This window comes from Tachypleus tridentatus, chromosome 11 (assembly GCF_004210375.1).
Source record: "Tachypleus tridentatus isolate NWPU-2018 chromosome 11, ASM421037v1, whole genome shotgun sequence".
NCBI classification, from domain to species: Eukaryota; Metazoa; Arthropoda; class Merostomata; order Xiphosura; family Limulidae; genus Tachypleus; species Tachypleus tridentatus.
Window position 1 is genome coordinate 38577689 of NC_134835.1, and position 15661 is coordinate 38593349.

The 15661-nt window shown below is 33.9% G+C and overlaps 1 protein-coding gene across 2 annotated transcripts in view; it reads left to right on the plus strand.

Annotated features, from left to right (window-relative positions):
- Positions 1-15661, plus strand: part of LOC143231956 (zwei Ig domain protein zig-8-like) — a 79442-nt gene that overhangs the window by 12008 nt on the left and 51773 nt on the right. The window lies entirely within an intron of this gene.

Sequence of the window (15661 nt, forward strand, 5' to 3'; positions counted from 1 at the left end):
AAATATTTAAAACTTACAGTAATTAATTAGACTAAATGAAATAATAATTGGTTGTCCTCAGTGACGATTTACGTCTGACAGCTAGCTCTTTGTGACATTCGGCCACTTTGTTCTCACTTCAAATCGATAGACATTCTGAATACTTAAAGTAATTAAACTCGCTTTATTTTAATGCTAATACAACTGTTCAATGAATTCAACATTCTTGCAAAATGTCTACAAATTCTCTGAAAAATTGTGATTTTCAATTGAAATTAATCAATAGCTATCTAACTAGTTTTGCCTTCAGTTTTCTTAATAAATTAAATAAATAGGCTTCAAAAAGAGACATCAGTATCTGTCTATACCGTAACGTTGACAGGTGTTGATAAGCTGAAGACTTATCTCATTATACTATGTAAGCTTTAAGCTATGCACATCACAATGATGGCAGACATTTCGTTGGGATCTTGAAAATTGTCTTCATCCATCTTGTCTATATAAAGAAAACTATAAGGATGGTGATTCTAGTTCATTCTACAAAGAAATATAAATCAAATCTGTCATCAATAGACTAATAGGATACAGAGCAGCTTGTAACATGAATTTTCAGAGCAGAAAGATTCCCATCAGTTTTACAGAGAGGAAAAAGAAGTCTGATATTAGCACTGATGCCTGCTTATCAGATACTCAGATAACACTGTAACCCTAAAATGTTTCTTCATGCGATTGCAAAGTTAGATAGCAATGATATTAAACATTCTTTGCTGTTTTTAATATCCATTCATAACCAGACTTTGAAATTATTGTCGGAGATATTCGACTCAGATTGCAGTAAAACTTTAATATAAAGCCCAATACCCAAATGGTAAAAACAAATACTTGTTCATTTTTGTTACTAAAAACAAATACTTGTTACGGAACTAATGGTTATGAACAGTGAAGGATTTGACGTTTGTAAGTCAGTATTATTACAGTAACACAGCTTTTCTTTGCATTTGAATAGGAATACTTACTATTTTATTATTAAATGAAAATAACATTATTTTGGTGCCTTTTATTAATACAATATCTCCAACCACATCTGCTGAAATACTGTTTATGATAACTGGAGATATTTGCGAAGGTACGTAATATTACAAAAACCAAAAACACCGAGCGAAAATTTACGACGTTCAATAACAATTAGTGATTCTCGAAATCAAGAAAAACTACTTACTAAAATCGGTATTAGGAGACGAAATAGCTATTTCTATGGAAGTAAAGGCAGCAGCAAAATATGTCATTTAGTAAAAAAAAAATGTTATCGAAAATTCATAATATTTCATAAAAAATCAGTATATTGTTTCTATATTCAAAACACCACTTCAAATCCGATATATTAAAACCATTTTCAATCAAAGTATTTCTTAACAAGGCACGGCATGGCCAGGTGGTTAGGGCGCTCGACTCGTAATCTGAGGAACGCGCATTTGAATCCCCGTCACACCAGACATGCTCACCCTATCAGCCTTGGGGACGTTGTCATTTTATATTCAATCCAAATATTCGTTGATAAAAGAGTTGGTGATAGGTGGTGATAACTAGCTGCCTTCCCTGTAAAATTAGGGACGGCTAATGCAGATAGCCCTCTTGTAGATTTGCACGAAATTCAAAATAAAATTTCTTTAAAAATTACCAGATCTAAGAGAGAATAACGAAGGTTGATCACACTTTACAAGTCTTGGTGCCAAGAACAATATATCAGAAATAAGGCCTAACTTCATTGCAACGGCTGTTCTCAGGAGAGGAGAGAAATCACAGGCTCATTGTTGTTCCTCAGTAGGTGTTAAGGTTTCCCTTTGGGGAGTTAGAAAAGAGCACTTGTACATTTGGTTTCTTTCTTTGTTAGGTGCTATGGCTTCCCTTTGGGGAGTTAGAAACAAGCACTTATATGTTTGACTCACAACAGATTTACGAACATTTTCCGGTGCAAAGCTGTTACTGATAAAATCTACAGATGGAGGAATATATCACAGCTAGCCAGATCCAAAGCAGAACTTTAGTAGAGTGAGAATGTTCATCTAAGGAAAGCAAAAAAACAAAACAAAAACCATAAAATGGACGTTCAGTGTTTTCCACTGAAAATACTCGTACAGCTGAAATCACTATTCTGTGCATTTCACAAAATTGCCCACTTCTGCATAATGAAAGCTATAATTAAAAATGATAACCATTCAATTCCATAGGTCATTCCAGTATAACTGGACTTTTCTTCGGGAATCTTTAACAAGAAAATTATCATGGAGTTTATGTTGAAGAAGGCTCGTAAGTCACACTTTTACAATGTTTGACTTACTTCACAATTATCATCTGCTTTCACAAGAACGATATCAGAAAAAATAAAAAAATTCCTTTGTGACCTTAAGGGTATGAATCCACCTGATGCAACTCCAAAAGCTTTTGGTGTGATTGAACCTATCTTGAAAGCTGACATCCAAGTACAATGGAGGATCTGTAAACCGTTTGTCAAAATATGTAATCTAAAACTGACATGCTCATCTCTAGAAGAAGCTTATTGTAATGGAAATTGGTGTGTTTGATAATAATTCGTAATTATAACCACCAGAATTAGCATGATCAGTGATGAAGAAAGTATTTCTAAGTAGAAACATCATTATTATGATACGTGGTTAATATCAGTAGCGCATAATAATTAACGACATTAAGTATATCAGTGATACTGGTATTGAAAACGTTCACTAGTTACAGAATGTTACAGAAATTAGACGTTCCGTCGAAGTAATGATTTAGAAATGTCTCGTAGCGAGTTACTATATATATATACATGTGTTTTAACGATAAAACAAAAGCTATGATTGCAGAGCTTAGTTCATTAAATGTATTTTTAATGTGCTTTGCTTTAATAAAGGAAAATAATTTATGGACAAGGTTTGAAAACACACATAGTTTAAGTATGAAAACTCTCCATTTTTATTCACTGAATGAAGAATATCATTTTGATAATTCAACAACACACAGGCTCAGCATGACCAGGTGGTTAAGGCGCTTGACCCGTAATCCGAAAGCTGCAGGTTCGAATCTCCGGCATACCAAACATGCTCGTCCTTTCAGCCGTGGGGCCGTTATAAAGTTACGATCAATCTCACTATTCGTTGATGAAAGAGTAGCCCAAGAACTTACAGTTGGTGATGATGACTAGCTGCCTCCCCTCCAGTCTTGCAGTGCTAAATTAGGGACGGCTAGCGCAGATAGCCCTCGTGTAGCTTTGCGCAAAATTCAAAAACAAAGCAAAACAAACAATGGTATTCTTCTGTTTGAACCAATCTAACAGTCTACACACACTAAAGGTATTTTTTGTTAATACGATTTCTCAACTCCTTGGAAACCATGTTCTGTATTCAGATATAAAGTTTTTTCGAGTAATATACGTTTTTTATAATAAATGTAAAGCGCAACGGCAGCACGTAGCTCATCACCAGCAATTCTATTCAAACGAAAATACGTTTATTTGGTTACATTTACAATCATATCCTATACTAGTTGTAATTTGCCCTAAAACCATAAATTTATATATATATATATATATACTGTTGTAATAAAATAATAAAATTTATCAGAACTCACAGGCCATAAATATTTTTCATGTTATAAAACCTTTTAGTAGATCTCTAGGTTTGGTTTGTTTTGAATTTCGCGTAAAACTACACCAAGGCTATCTGCGCTACCCGTCCCTAACTTAGCACTGTAAGACTGGAGGGAAAGCAGCTAGTCATCATCACCCACTGTAAATTCTTGGGCTACTCTTTCATCAACGAATATTTAAATTGACCATCACATTATAACGCCCCCACTGCTGAAAGGACGAGCATGTTTAGTGTGATGGGATTCCAAATAGCATCTCTCAGATTATGAGTCGAGTGTCTTGACCAGATGGCCATATTAGGCCAGTAGATCTCTAAGCTAATCTTATATCCAATACACGTTTCCAGATACAATCACTTTCCTCTAAATAATACATTTATTTCCTTTATCATAGATAACATCGAGTTATGGAATATGAGAGCGAGTTAATATCATTTTATAACAGTTTCACTCCAACTAACGTTCGAAATAGACGACGTTCTACAAACAGTTCTTTCTGTAAAGTAAAAATAAAACCTTACCGTAAGAAAATCTTTCTTTAAGAGATTGCGTCCAAACGATATTTTGACTCTATATTTTTCAATACAACGATATTTTGGCCCGGCGTGGCCAAGTGAGTTAAGGCGTTCGACTCAAAATCTGAGGGTCGAGGTCCGAATCCCGGTCGCACCAAACATGCTCGCCCTTTCAGCCGTGTGGGCGTTATAATGTAACGGTTTATCCCACTGTTCTTTGGTAAAAGAGTAGCCCAAGAGTTGGCGGTGGATGGTGATGACTAACTGCCTTTCCTCTAGTCTTACACTACTAAATTAGGGACGGCTAGCGCAGATAACCCTCGAGTAGCTTTGCGTGATATTCATAAACAAACAACGATGTTCTGGCTGTATATATTTCAGCACAACCATATTTCAACAACGTATCTTTCAACATACTATATTTTGACTGTGTATTTTTCAGCACAACAATATTTTGACTATGTATTTTTCAACATACTGTATCATGACTGTATTTTTCAGCACATCAACATTTTGTTTGTGTATGTTTTAGTAAAACAATATTTCAACTATGTATTTTCAAAATACCATGTTTTGACTGAGTATTATTCAGCACAACAATATTTTGACAATATATTTTTCAACATATTGTACATTTAATGAGTATTTTTCAGCACAACAATATTTTGACAATGTATTTTTCAACATATTGTATATTGAATGAGTATTTTTCAGCACAACAATATTTTGACAATGTTTCTTTAGCAAATTAGTAAACTCCAATCTCGTAGATGCTCCTATTTTTTCCAACTCCATTTCGACTTTAATTTTACATCATGTTACCAAACTCAAATATACACAATCTCCCTAATTATTTCTAAAACTGGATTAACCATGATTCTCAAGTATGTTATGAAGTCCAAATAGGTACACACGTGTACTGTTGTTTCTTTTTTTTCTTCATTCTCGTATTCTTGTGAAAATTACCTTCATTTGGTTGATTCCTTCTTCAACTTTAGATGAAAAGAAGAACCTAATACAACCACGGTTTTGTTTTTACGAAGACCGATGGTCCTTGTTAACGATCCTCAAGCAAGACGTTGTTAGTTCGTTATGTACGTTTTATTGTTGATGCCACTTAATAGTATGAGATTATTTAGAGTACAGATGTTTGTATTTCAGACAAACCAGAAGTTTCTGAAAGTAAAACGATTTAATTTTTTGACGTTCTTAAAATCTAATATACAATTTTCAATGTACTAAAGAATGTTCATATTAGTGCATTATATAGATAAAAGTATTAAGACATTAGCTGAGGAGATGTCGTGTTTCTCAGTTGTGGCTCCATTCTGGAAACTATTAGTCTACTTTGCACATTAATCACAACCTACACTCTGCTATTAGTGCTTACTAACAGCTGTTGCAAAGTCTGGTAAAATAAACTACAGTTACTCCTTTCAAATGTGATATTTTAAAGTACGTCATCTTCTCTTTCTGCACTAGAATTCCTACGCGATATAAAATAGTTCAAACAGTTTGAATTCAGGGTTAAGAGGTGGTCAGAACAGTTTCTGGATGTTATTTATCTCGCATACTATTGCTAGACAAACACGACATGGTGTGTTATCATACTAACACTCAAGGCATTATTAAACCCAACGTCTTACACTCGTGGTTTGTAATAAGTGGTTACAAAATATGACAAAAATATACGTCGAAGAAACAAACCAACACGTAACTTTGTAAAGGCCAATAAGTGATTATTTATGGTAACTGAATAAGTCAGGGCTTCCAGTGCTTTTCCTTTTTTAAAACTTATTGCTTCTTATAAGTAACTGGCATAAAATGTCTGAACACAGTTTCCACCATTGTTGCATTCAATAATTATTTCTAATTGAAGATCAATAAACCCTTTTCCACGTGGCTTCTTGGCTCCGACGTAGAATTAATTTCTCCAAACAGCTTCCCTGGGCTGTGGTTTACTGGATAATAGATAGGAACGGTGGAAATCTCGTTAATCCGTTCGTGCACGTCGCTAATTATATGTGGAAGCATTTGGTTACCATTAGAGAGCCGTAATACAAATTCTGTGCTGAATTATACCACAGAATGCACATTCAAACTCGGTGAGGTCATTTCTTGCTAAGGTTGTGAAATCTCAAAATTTTAATGATTCAGTATATGTTGTGCACTAAGTAAACAAAAGCTTCTGTGAGTGCCACGAAATAAACTAAGTAACATGTACAACACGTTGTTTAATTTCATACGCAACATCAGTGATTTAAGCCTTAATAGAAAGAGTGAAAGGATGCTCCAAAGACTTTTGAAAGGGACATTTGAAAACACAGTATTTCTCATACATCACTTGAAATATCTAGTTTAATCTCTACTGTTATCAACATATTTGCACTGAGTAATCTTTGTCACAGGCAAAATTAATGGTTGGAGTCCGAGTGGATCTCATTAGCGTCGAAAGGATTTGCAGAGGTTAAGATGTCGAGATTCGCTGTGCACATCTTAAAACCACTTGCAATAATCTGCATCATTTTTATATCTGTTTAATTTATGAGTTGTCTGTGCTTTTACGTACCTATACAGCCATGTTTTTATTCCATTTAAGACATTAATATTACTAAAATTTATTTTTAAAAAAATATTTCCATATAAGCTTATTGTCTTTAAAAGAATCTTCCTCTTCCTTGCCTGCCAATAAAAATGAAAACTGGCAAATTTTAATAAAAAATAGTAATTTATAATAATAAATGAACTGTGGCTGTGTAATACGAGTTACGGTTCATCAAAAGACGGAACTCTGCTTCAAACGATTCGTCTAAGCGTATGTGATTACTACTTTTAGCCTGTTTGATACGACCGGAATGTTACGTTTACAAGATCAAACGGACTGATATCAAGTGAATGGTTTTTTTCAATTAATTTAAATCGTAAACATCGTAAATCGTGTCAGAATTAGTAGCACAAATTTAAACTGTTGCTGTATGAGTTGTCACGAGAGTGAACAACTGATTTATAAACACATGAAAAAGCTGGATTGAAAGAGCAAAAACAAGTATCAGTTGGAATCCAGTGAACAACGGAATACAAATACAGTTTTTTTAAAAAAATCAACAATTGTTGAGTTTAAATTGATATAAAGTAGTTAAGAAAGATTAGCCCATTTCCATAATTGTAATGACTGTGAATTAGCCTTTTTCCATGCTTTTGATGGCTTAGTATTAGCCTGTTCCCATGCTTTTGATGACTTACAATTAGCCTGTTCCTATTCTTTCAATGGCTGAGAATTAATCTTTTTACATAATTTCGATGACTTAGTACTAGCCTGTTCCCATTTTCTAGATGACGGTTGGAATGTTTGTTGTCCAATTATAACTGACATACTAAACATAAGCGCACGTGACCGATAAATAATGATGTTTTCAAGTTCATTAAGAGCACAGGCCTCATAATTTAAACTTCATAATTAGTTGTGTGGTTTTAGTTTTCATAATTTAGCAAAGTTCGAAAATAATATTCTTTTTCTTTCTCTTACGTAAGGATTTTTTTTTCCCAGATCGGGAAAGTTTGTTTGTTTTGAATTTCGCACAAAGCTACTCGAGGACTATCTGTGCTTGTCGTCCCTAATTTAGCAGTGTAAGACTAGAGGGAAGGCAGTTAGTCATCACCACCCACCGCCAACTCTTGGGCTACTCTTTTACCAACGAATAGTGGGACTGACCGCAAATTATAACGCCCCTACGGCTGAAAGGGCGAGCATGTTTGGCGCGACGGGGATGCAAACCCGCAACCCTCAGATTACGAGTCGCATGCCTTAACACGCTTGGCCATGCTGGGTCAGATCGGAAGGGAAAAACACCTACTCAGATCAAATTATTATTTAGTTTATCACAATGAACTTTTTTTTATTATGTGTAGATGCTAGAACGATTATTAAGACTCTCGCGTCGCGATTAGTCTAGAGAAATCGATAACAAGTGGTTGTCAGCATTTTAAGCATAACAACATGTGAGGCGATTTCAATGAAAATGATTTACGTATCTTAAAGTTCATATGCCGTTTGGTGAAACCACATACGTGATGAAGATAAATGGACATCATTTTAGACTTCACTGACAGAATTTACTGTACAACATCTAGAAATTTCGAGTCAGCAAAATCGTCACATACTTGCGCAATATATCATTTCGTTGGTATAAATAGCAACAAAGTCATCATAAAATAGCTAATATTACAAATTGCTAAAATACATTGATTTGGAATTTTATTTCTCCTCTAAGCTATGTTATTTCATTAAAAAACATTTGAAATATATTCAAAATATTTTATTTTTTGTAATTAAGCACAGTTTCTAATGTTGTAAGTCTGAAGCCATATCACTTTACACCTGAAGGGGCCATCTAAAATAATTCATAGAATAGGACAGGGAGTTGGTAATAATTCTTTCCGTAGCTGATAAAAATTAGTTTAATAATTTAGTTTTTGTATAAAAATAAATACTAAAGAATGAATGACAAGTTATGAAATGTATCTAAAGGAAATTTCGAATTTCGGTACAACTCTAAATATAATCATCCTATGATTGCAATCCAAAGACGAACTGCTTATTTGAAACTAAGCACAAAACTACACAGTAAACTATCTGTACCACAGGTATCGAACCCAGTTTCTAGCGGTGTCAGTACGAAAACAAACAGCTCTGCCAGTGGGGGAGAGGAAAGGACGCACGCAATCTACAAACATGTTCTAAACGTATGAATGTTCTAAGTGAAGGTTGTTATATTGTTTTATGGGATATTTTTCTGCTTGGAGAAAATAATAATAGTCAAAGGTTAAGGTTTGTAGAAGTTGCACATATTTTAAACCGAACCAAAGTGAATTAAAAAAAATATCTAAGACAAATTGATAGTAGAACTTTAAATATGAATTTAATGGTTACTTCTGTCAATGTTCAGTCTAGAAATAATATTTCAATAGTTTTAATAAATCTGAAATGTAATTAAAATACCAGTAGTATAACATCAGAGGTTATTAATTAACATCTGTGAATTTGGTCTTATGTATAATATTCAAGTATAGGAAACCGGTCTCGGACTTGGATGATGTATATGGAATTACATGTTTATAAACGATTATTATTTAAACCCTTTTTACTTTGTATTTATCTGTAAAAAGAAAAGATGAAACAACACAAATTTACCAACGTCAGTCATTTAAATAATAACACCATACAGATATGGGGACATGTCTCATTTGTTTGTTCGTTTTAGAGCAAAGTCACATTGAGTTATCTGCTCGTCCATTGAGGGAAAATCGAGTCCCGGATTTTAGTGTCGTAAAATATCCCATCGGGAAATATATATTTCTCAATTAGTAACATCAAAGTTCAAAATTATTTTACGTAATTAAGATGACACAATATAGTGTTGTCTTGATATTACGGATTGTTTATTAATGTGTTAGTATATTTATCGTATTGTTAATAGTTTATAAGTATTCAAAACATAAAAACCATATTTCTATTAAACGTACAAGCTTCTAAAGAAAGAAAGACCACAAATGAAGAAGGCATAGAGTTAGTTCAACTTAAGGACCACAAGTTACATTTCTGAAGTAAGCTCAAACAGATATTTATTTCCTAAATTTACAACGATGTATAAGTAACTTGAAACGATAATAGTTTTTTTTATAATAAATACGTATACGTTGAGAGCTCCATCAGTAATTGGACATTTCTCAATCTGAATATTCTTTTTACACATTGCAAAATATACGATTATCCTAAGTGCTACCGTTTTTGCTTCACGTTATTTTAAAACTTACTGGTGAGATATTTTCTTATTACTGGTGAGATATTTTCTTATTATCACATACTTAAATACAATATTCTCGTTCCTTTCACTCAGAGTCAATTAGAGGAAACAAGATAGCCATTCGGCTTAGGCCTAAAATTTAGACTCTTGTTCGTCTTTCTTTTTGTTTTGGTATTTATTAAATCTAGCAATTTGTTTTTTTTTACGTAATTCTTTTTTAATTATATTTTAATTTAATGTGTCGTCATTTCTTATTTATATCATAGCCAGGAGCCTCAAAATATGGTAGTGGCCTGCTTTGATTTACAAATAACTAGAATAATATCTAAAAATTACAACAATGATTACTGACGCTCCAACGGCAAACAATAGAAACTGTTTAACTTGAAAAGTGAAAATCAGTAAGTTAACTCCTGGTTTATATTCTTGTTTGAAAAACATAGGTAATCTAAAGATTGTTTCTTGATAAATTTATATTATTTTTTTTAGACAATGAGTTTAATTATTGACAGAGGTAAAACAATCTATTTAAAATTTAACGCAAAGCTACTTGAGCGTTATTTGCACTATTTATTGCCAATTTAGAATTGTTGGACTAGAGGAAAGTCAATTAGTCAACACCATACACTGCCAACATTTGGGATACTCTGTTACTAACATATAACGTAAATGACTGTTACATTATAATGACCTCACAGCTAAAAGGGCAAGCATTCGAATTTGCGAGTCGAGCCCACTAATTATCATGCTGTAGCAAACATTTGGGTAAAGGAAATAAATAACGTATTTGTACACTTTAAGATAAAATGTTTGATTGGGGTGTGGTTTCAACATGCATATCCATTGTTGTTTACACGGTTATAGTTCACACCTATAATGTGTAAATTTTAACAAATAAAAGTTCGCATTTCTGATACGCGTGTAAAATTTTTAATTTATAAACAGAAAGAAACGTCGTGTAACTGGCATGTGAAAATACTTTTTAAAAGTGTTAATAAAGTCACTTAAAGTAAGGTAATTCTATTAAATTTTATGAACGTGATTTTTAGAAGTTTATAACTCCTCAAAATATACTTCCAGTGGCATAGTGGTAAGCCTGAATGCTTAAAACGCTAAAAACAGGTTATGATATTCGTTGTGGACACAGTACAGACATCTCATTGTGTAGCTTTGCTGCTAATTACAACCAAACTTCAGGACATATAAATTTAGAAAGGAGCTTATTTGTATGACGTAGGCTTCTTTTATGGACGTATTTTCTGTATAAAATATTTACACCTAAAAAAAAAATTTGAACTCATACCATTTTAGAGTTGTCAGTGAAATCTAAGTTGAAGTAAGCTGAATGTATGTACGTTTAAAAATCAAAGACTACTGACTTTTATTTTTTATTCTCTGCGAAACCTGCATAATTTAATCTATTCTTTATTTATAAACACATTAACAGTGTAAGTTAAATTCACATTTTCGCTCTTTCCTTCTGTTCATCTGTTTATGTTGTTATTTGTACGGTAATGCCGTCTAGGGGTGATATAATGGACATTGGTTGATATATATAAGTAAAACCCCAAAAGCCTCATAAAACTACCAGAAGGGGGCCACTGGGTACACTTAAACGAAACTGTATGTTTGATGCTTTTCTAATAGGAACTCAGAGCGTTCCGCACAGACGACGTATTTAATCACAATAACTTGAGAATTTAATTTCCATACTGAAATTTTTATTTTTCTCAGCTTTAAGCCACAGGACAAAGCACGTAATATTAATCTAACAGACAAAAAATGATATAAATATGATACATTAGGTCCTCAGATCAGACAGCTAAGTTTACGGGCTTACAACGCCAAAATCCGAGGTTAGATTCCCTGTGCCCAGTAAACGGACTAACATGGGTTTGATCTAAAGTAAGCAAGTGATAAGTGAGTACAATAAATAGTAACTGTTAAAAAGTTTGAGAAAAATATTAAAGCGTTTGGTAGTTTACGTTTGAACATACAATTATCAGGACAAATCTTTATTGGGTGTCCACCCAGTGTGTTAAATGATATGATGAGAATAGAAAAGCCAAATGAAACAACCATAATTGCAACTCTCATAAAGCACGAGTAACTTTATATTTTGTACTTCTATTTAAACTTTGGGTAACCTCATACGAGGAGAATGTTTTTTCCCTAAAAGTTTAAGAGCGTACAGGTTTTGTTGTCAACCTACATATATTTTATTATACTTTTGTTGTTTTAACTCAAGACCACTCGTGGGGATATCTGAACTCTATTAACGCAGCAAGTCGAATTTTGGATTTCAGCAATGGAAGTCTGTAAATTTACTTTTACCCCACCAGTGGACAAAAATGTTTAAAAGAAACGTAAATGTTTGTCTTCTTCCATTTTGAGTCGAATAAACATATTCTATATTTACTTGAATTGTGATTGTTTCTACAGTTTATTTTCTCTTATTCGCTTGCTTTTTAAAGTACTAGGGAAAAAATGGTCCATTTTCCTGAGTATTGCTTTTATTTTTATAAAAAGAAATTGAGATTTCCTGCCATAAACACACCATTCCGCTACTATTGCCGAGTTACAAACATAATCTTTCTTGATGTTTGATTCACTTTAATAAAATCTGAAAGGTGCAAAAAATAAAAAAACATGGCGAATACATTTTATAAATCTGTGTAGTCAAATATGTGGTGCTCTGTTCACCAGATTTCAATCGTTTACAGTCCACAAATGCTTCCTTTGATATGCGATCCATCAGCACCGTTTTTTCCAATGAAGAAACTATTATGTAGGTCCTATTTCCTATTAATTCTCTATTTTATCTTAACGGTTCCAGAGAAAGTCAGAACCTGTTCACAAATGGTATTTGCAATGACTTCACTTCCTGTCGTAAATTATATTATTTCCGGTTGATGTTTTAACTCATTTCAAGGCTTACCAACAGCAACTTTACTACAAATAATGTTATTAAGCTAGGAAGTCGTACAGATTGTTACTCTTTAGGTTAATAGTACGGGATGTTGAGAATAATTCCATATTCAGATATTGCTTCTTTTAGTGTTGACACTTTTCTTCGAACTGTATGTTGTTAACCATGGCTTTAAAGCACTTCCGACTTCAAAAATAAAATAATAAGCGTCAGTTGTGAATAAAAATAATTAATGTTAACATTTTGTCATGATTCTCTGCAGCCAATATCTCTTGAGTAATATTTATATTTAAAAGCCAATGACTGTAATTCAGAAAGATGTTACCAGTCAGTTGTTAAACAGTCTCGTCACGTGCTGTAACTACGTCTTACATATCCTAAATCTCGTTTAATAACTTTCTAAAACAACTCGTTTACGTTTACGTTCTGTTTAACAAGAAACTGGGATGTGATAACCCTAGAAAGTTTTAGAGTTTTTTTTTCAATTTATGTCATGCTTTTGTTTATTTCTTGTTAAAAGCAAATTATTTGTGCTACTATCGAACCCTGATTTTTAATGTTATGAATCTTCATGCTTCTTACCATAGAATGGTATAATTCCTCTAGTCAGCCTCAATGTCTTTGTCATTGCAGTGAACTCTCTAAAAGCAATAATAATGAATTGTTAACCTAAAGGGATAAATTAGTCGTGCTTTCATTCGTAGATATTACGCAATTACGATTAATGAATTCTCAAATAACGACCTGTGAAGAAACGAGAAATAACGAGACTTCGGTAACCATTCATCTGCAATCATTGGTCATCGATAAATTCAAAGTAGTCCCCCGCTGGTACAGCGGTAAGTCTATGGATTCACAACCCTAAAATCAGGGGTTTGATTCCCCTTGGTGGACTTATCAGATACCCCAATGTGGTTTTGCTGTAATAAAACACACAAATTCACAGTACAGTTAATTACAAACACCATTTGGATGGCTTGCAATACATATTTCCTTGATGGTGGTTAAGGATAATCAGATATAATCAGGCACGTTTAGAAGGCTACCCTTCTCTACATTGGGTCCTGAGTCGACATTCAACTCTTGCATCACACTTAGTGTACAAGTAAGCTTGAATACATTTCTATGCATTAGGTGTATCAACACAATAAAAACAACGCTCATTTAAGTACACTGTATAATTACTTTGAGGATAGTTTTTAACATGAAGTGTAATGTTACCGTCATATATTCTATTTCGACACTGGGATATTGATACGTTGAAATTAATTATATAGGCATATCGTTTGTTTACGGAAAAATCAAAGAAATATTTAAAGAAAACAAAAAAAGAAAAAGGCCCAGTAAAATAATGTTTGTTTATACATTAAAAATATTTAAGCTCATATGTTATAAACAGTAGCAAAGGATTTTACATTTCTATGTTTTGAAACGTATCAATGTGTCATTATACGTAAAGAGCGAGTGTTCCAAAGTAAACAGTCGAGTGGCTGAAAAGGAAAAGTGTTTTCTTTCTTTTCTTATTCTTTCTAAAAATCTTATGTTGTAGTCTCTGCTCGAGAACCAAACAAAGTTAAAGATACACACTACGCGTGATTGGCTTGACATATGGCTGTCTTAACCTCGACGGTGCCTAGTGTTTCTCTCGGACAACAAAATCGTGAGAAAAGACAAGGCGCCTGTCAGCTTGAAGAGAAAACCGATTGAAACATTGCGACTGGGATAATGCTCCTCTTCAGTTGTAATATAGTGCTAGGAAAAAAAGAGTAAAAATTCAGTGTTAATATAGAAATGAGGAGTTGGAAACCAAGCTAGTGCTAAACTATGAAATGTCATGCTCTTAAAATACATATACACGTGACAAAAAAACGAAGAAAACTGATAACTGTTTCAGATGTCTAGCAGACAGCTTATGTAATGATAAGTAGTTGGCTCAGAGAACTTCAGACGATTGGCATGGCCTGAGGGCTAGGGCGCTCGACTCGCAATCTGAGAGTCGCGAGTTCGAATCCTTGTCACACAAACATATTCGCCCTTTCAGTCGTAGGGGCGTTATAATGTAATAATAATTCCCACTATTCGTTGGCGATGGGTGGTGATGACTAGCTGCCTTCTCCCTAGTCTTAAATTGCTAAATTAGGGACGGCTAACAGATAGCCGTTGTGTAGCTTTGCACGAAATTCATAATAAATCAAAGAAGGTTTCAGGTCACCATTTAATACAGTGTCGTACCAACTACGAGGTCTGTTCAAAATATACGCGGACTGTTTGAATTGCGCGGCTCCAGTTGGTTCCAGGGGAATTCACTTGGTGTCGCTAGGTTTGCACAGATCAGCTGATTACGGCGCCATTTCCCGATTGCAGATATCTTTATTTGTGTATTAGCTACGCGGTTTTAAGTGAAGTGCGATTTTTTCGTTTGGCGGATTTCAGAATGAATGACCTGAAGGAGCAACGACTTGCTGTGAAATTTTGTGTTAAACTTGGAAAATCTGCGACTGAAACTTTTGCTATGCTTAACACGGCTTACGGTGATGTTGCTATGAAGCGTACGGCATGTTTCAAGTGGCATGAACGTTTTAAGGATGGTCGACAGTCCATTTAAGATGATGAGCGTCCTGGACGTCCTTCCACGTCAACTGACGACCCACACGTCGACAAAATCAACACCCTGGTGCGAGCAAATCGACGTCTGACTGTCAGGGAGCTTGCTGAAGAGTGTGATATCAGTTGGATCTTGTTACGAGATTTTGACCGAAAAATTTAAGATGCACTGCGTTGCTGCGAAA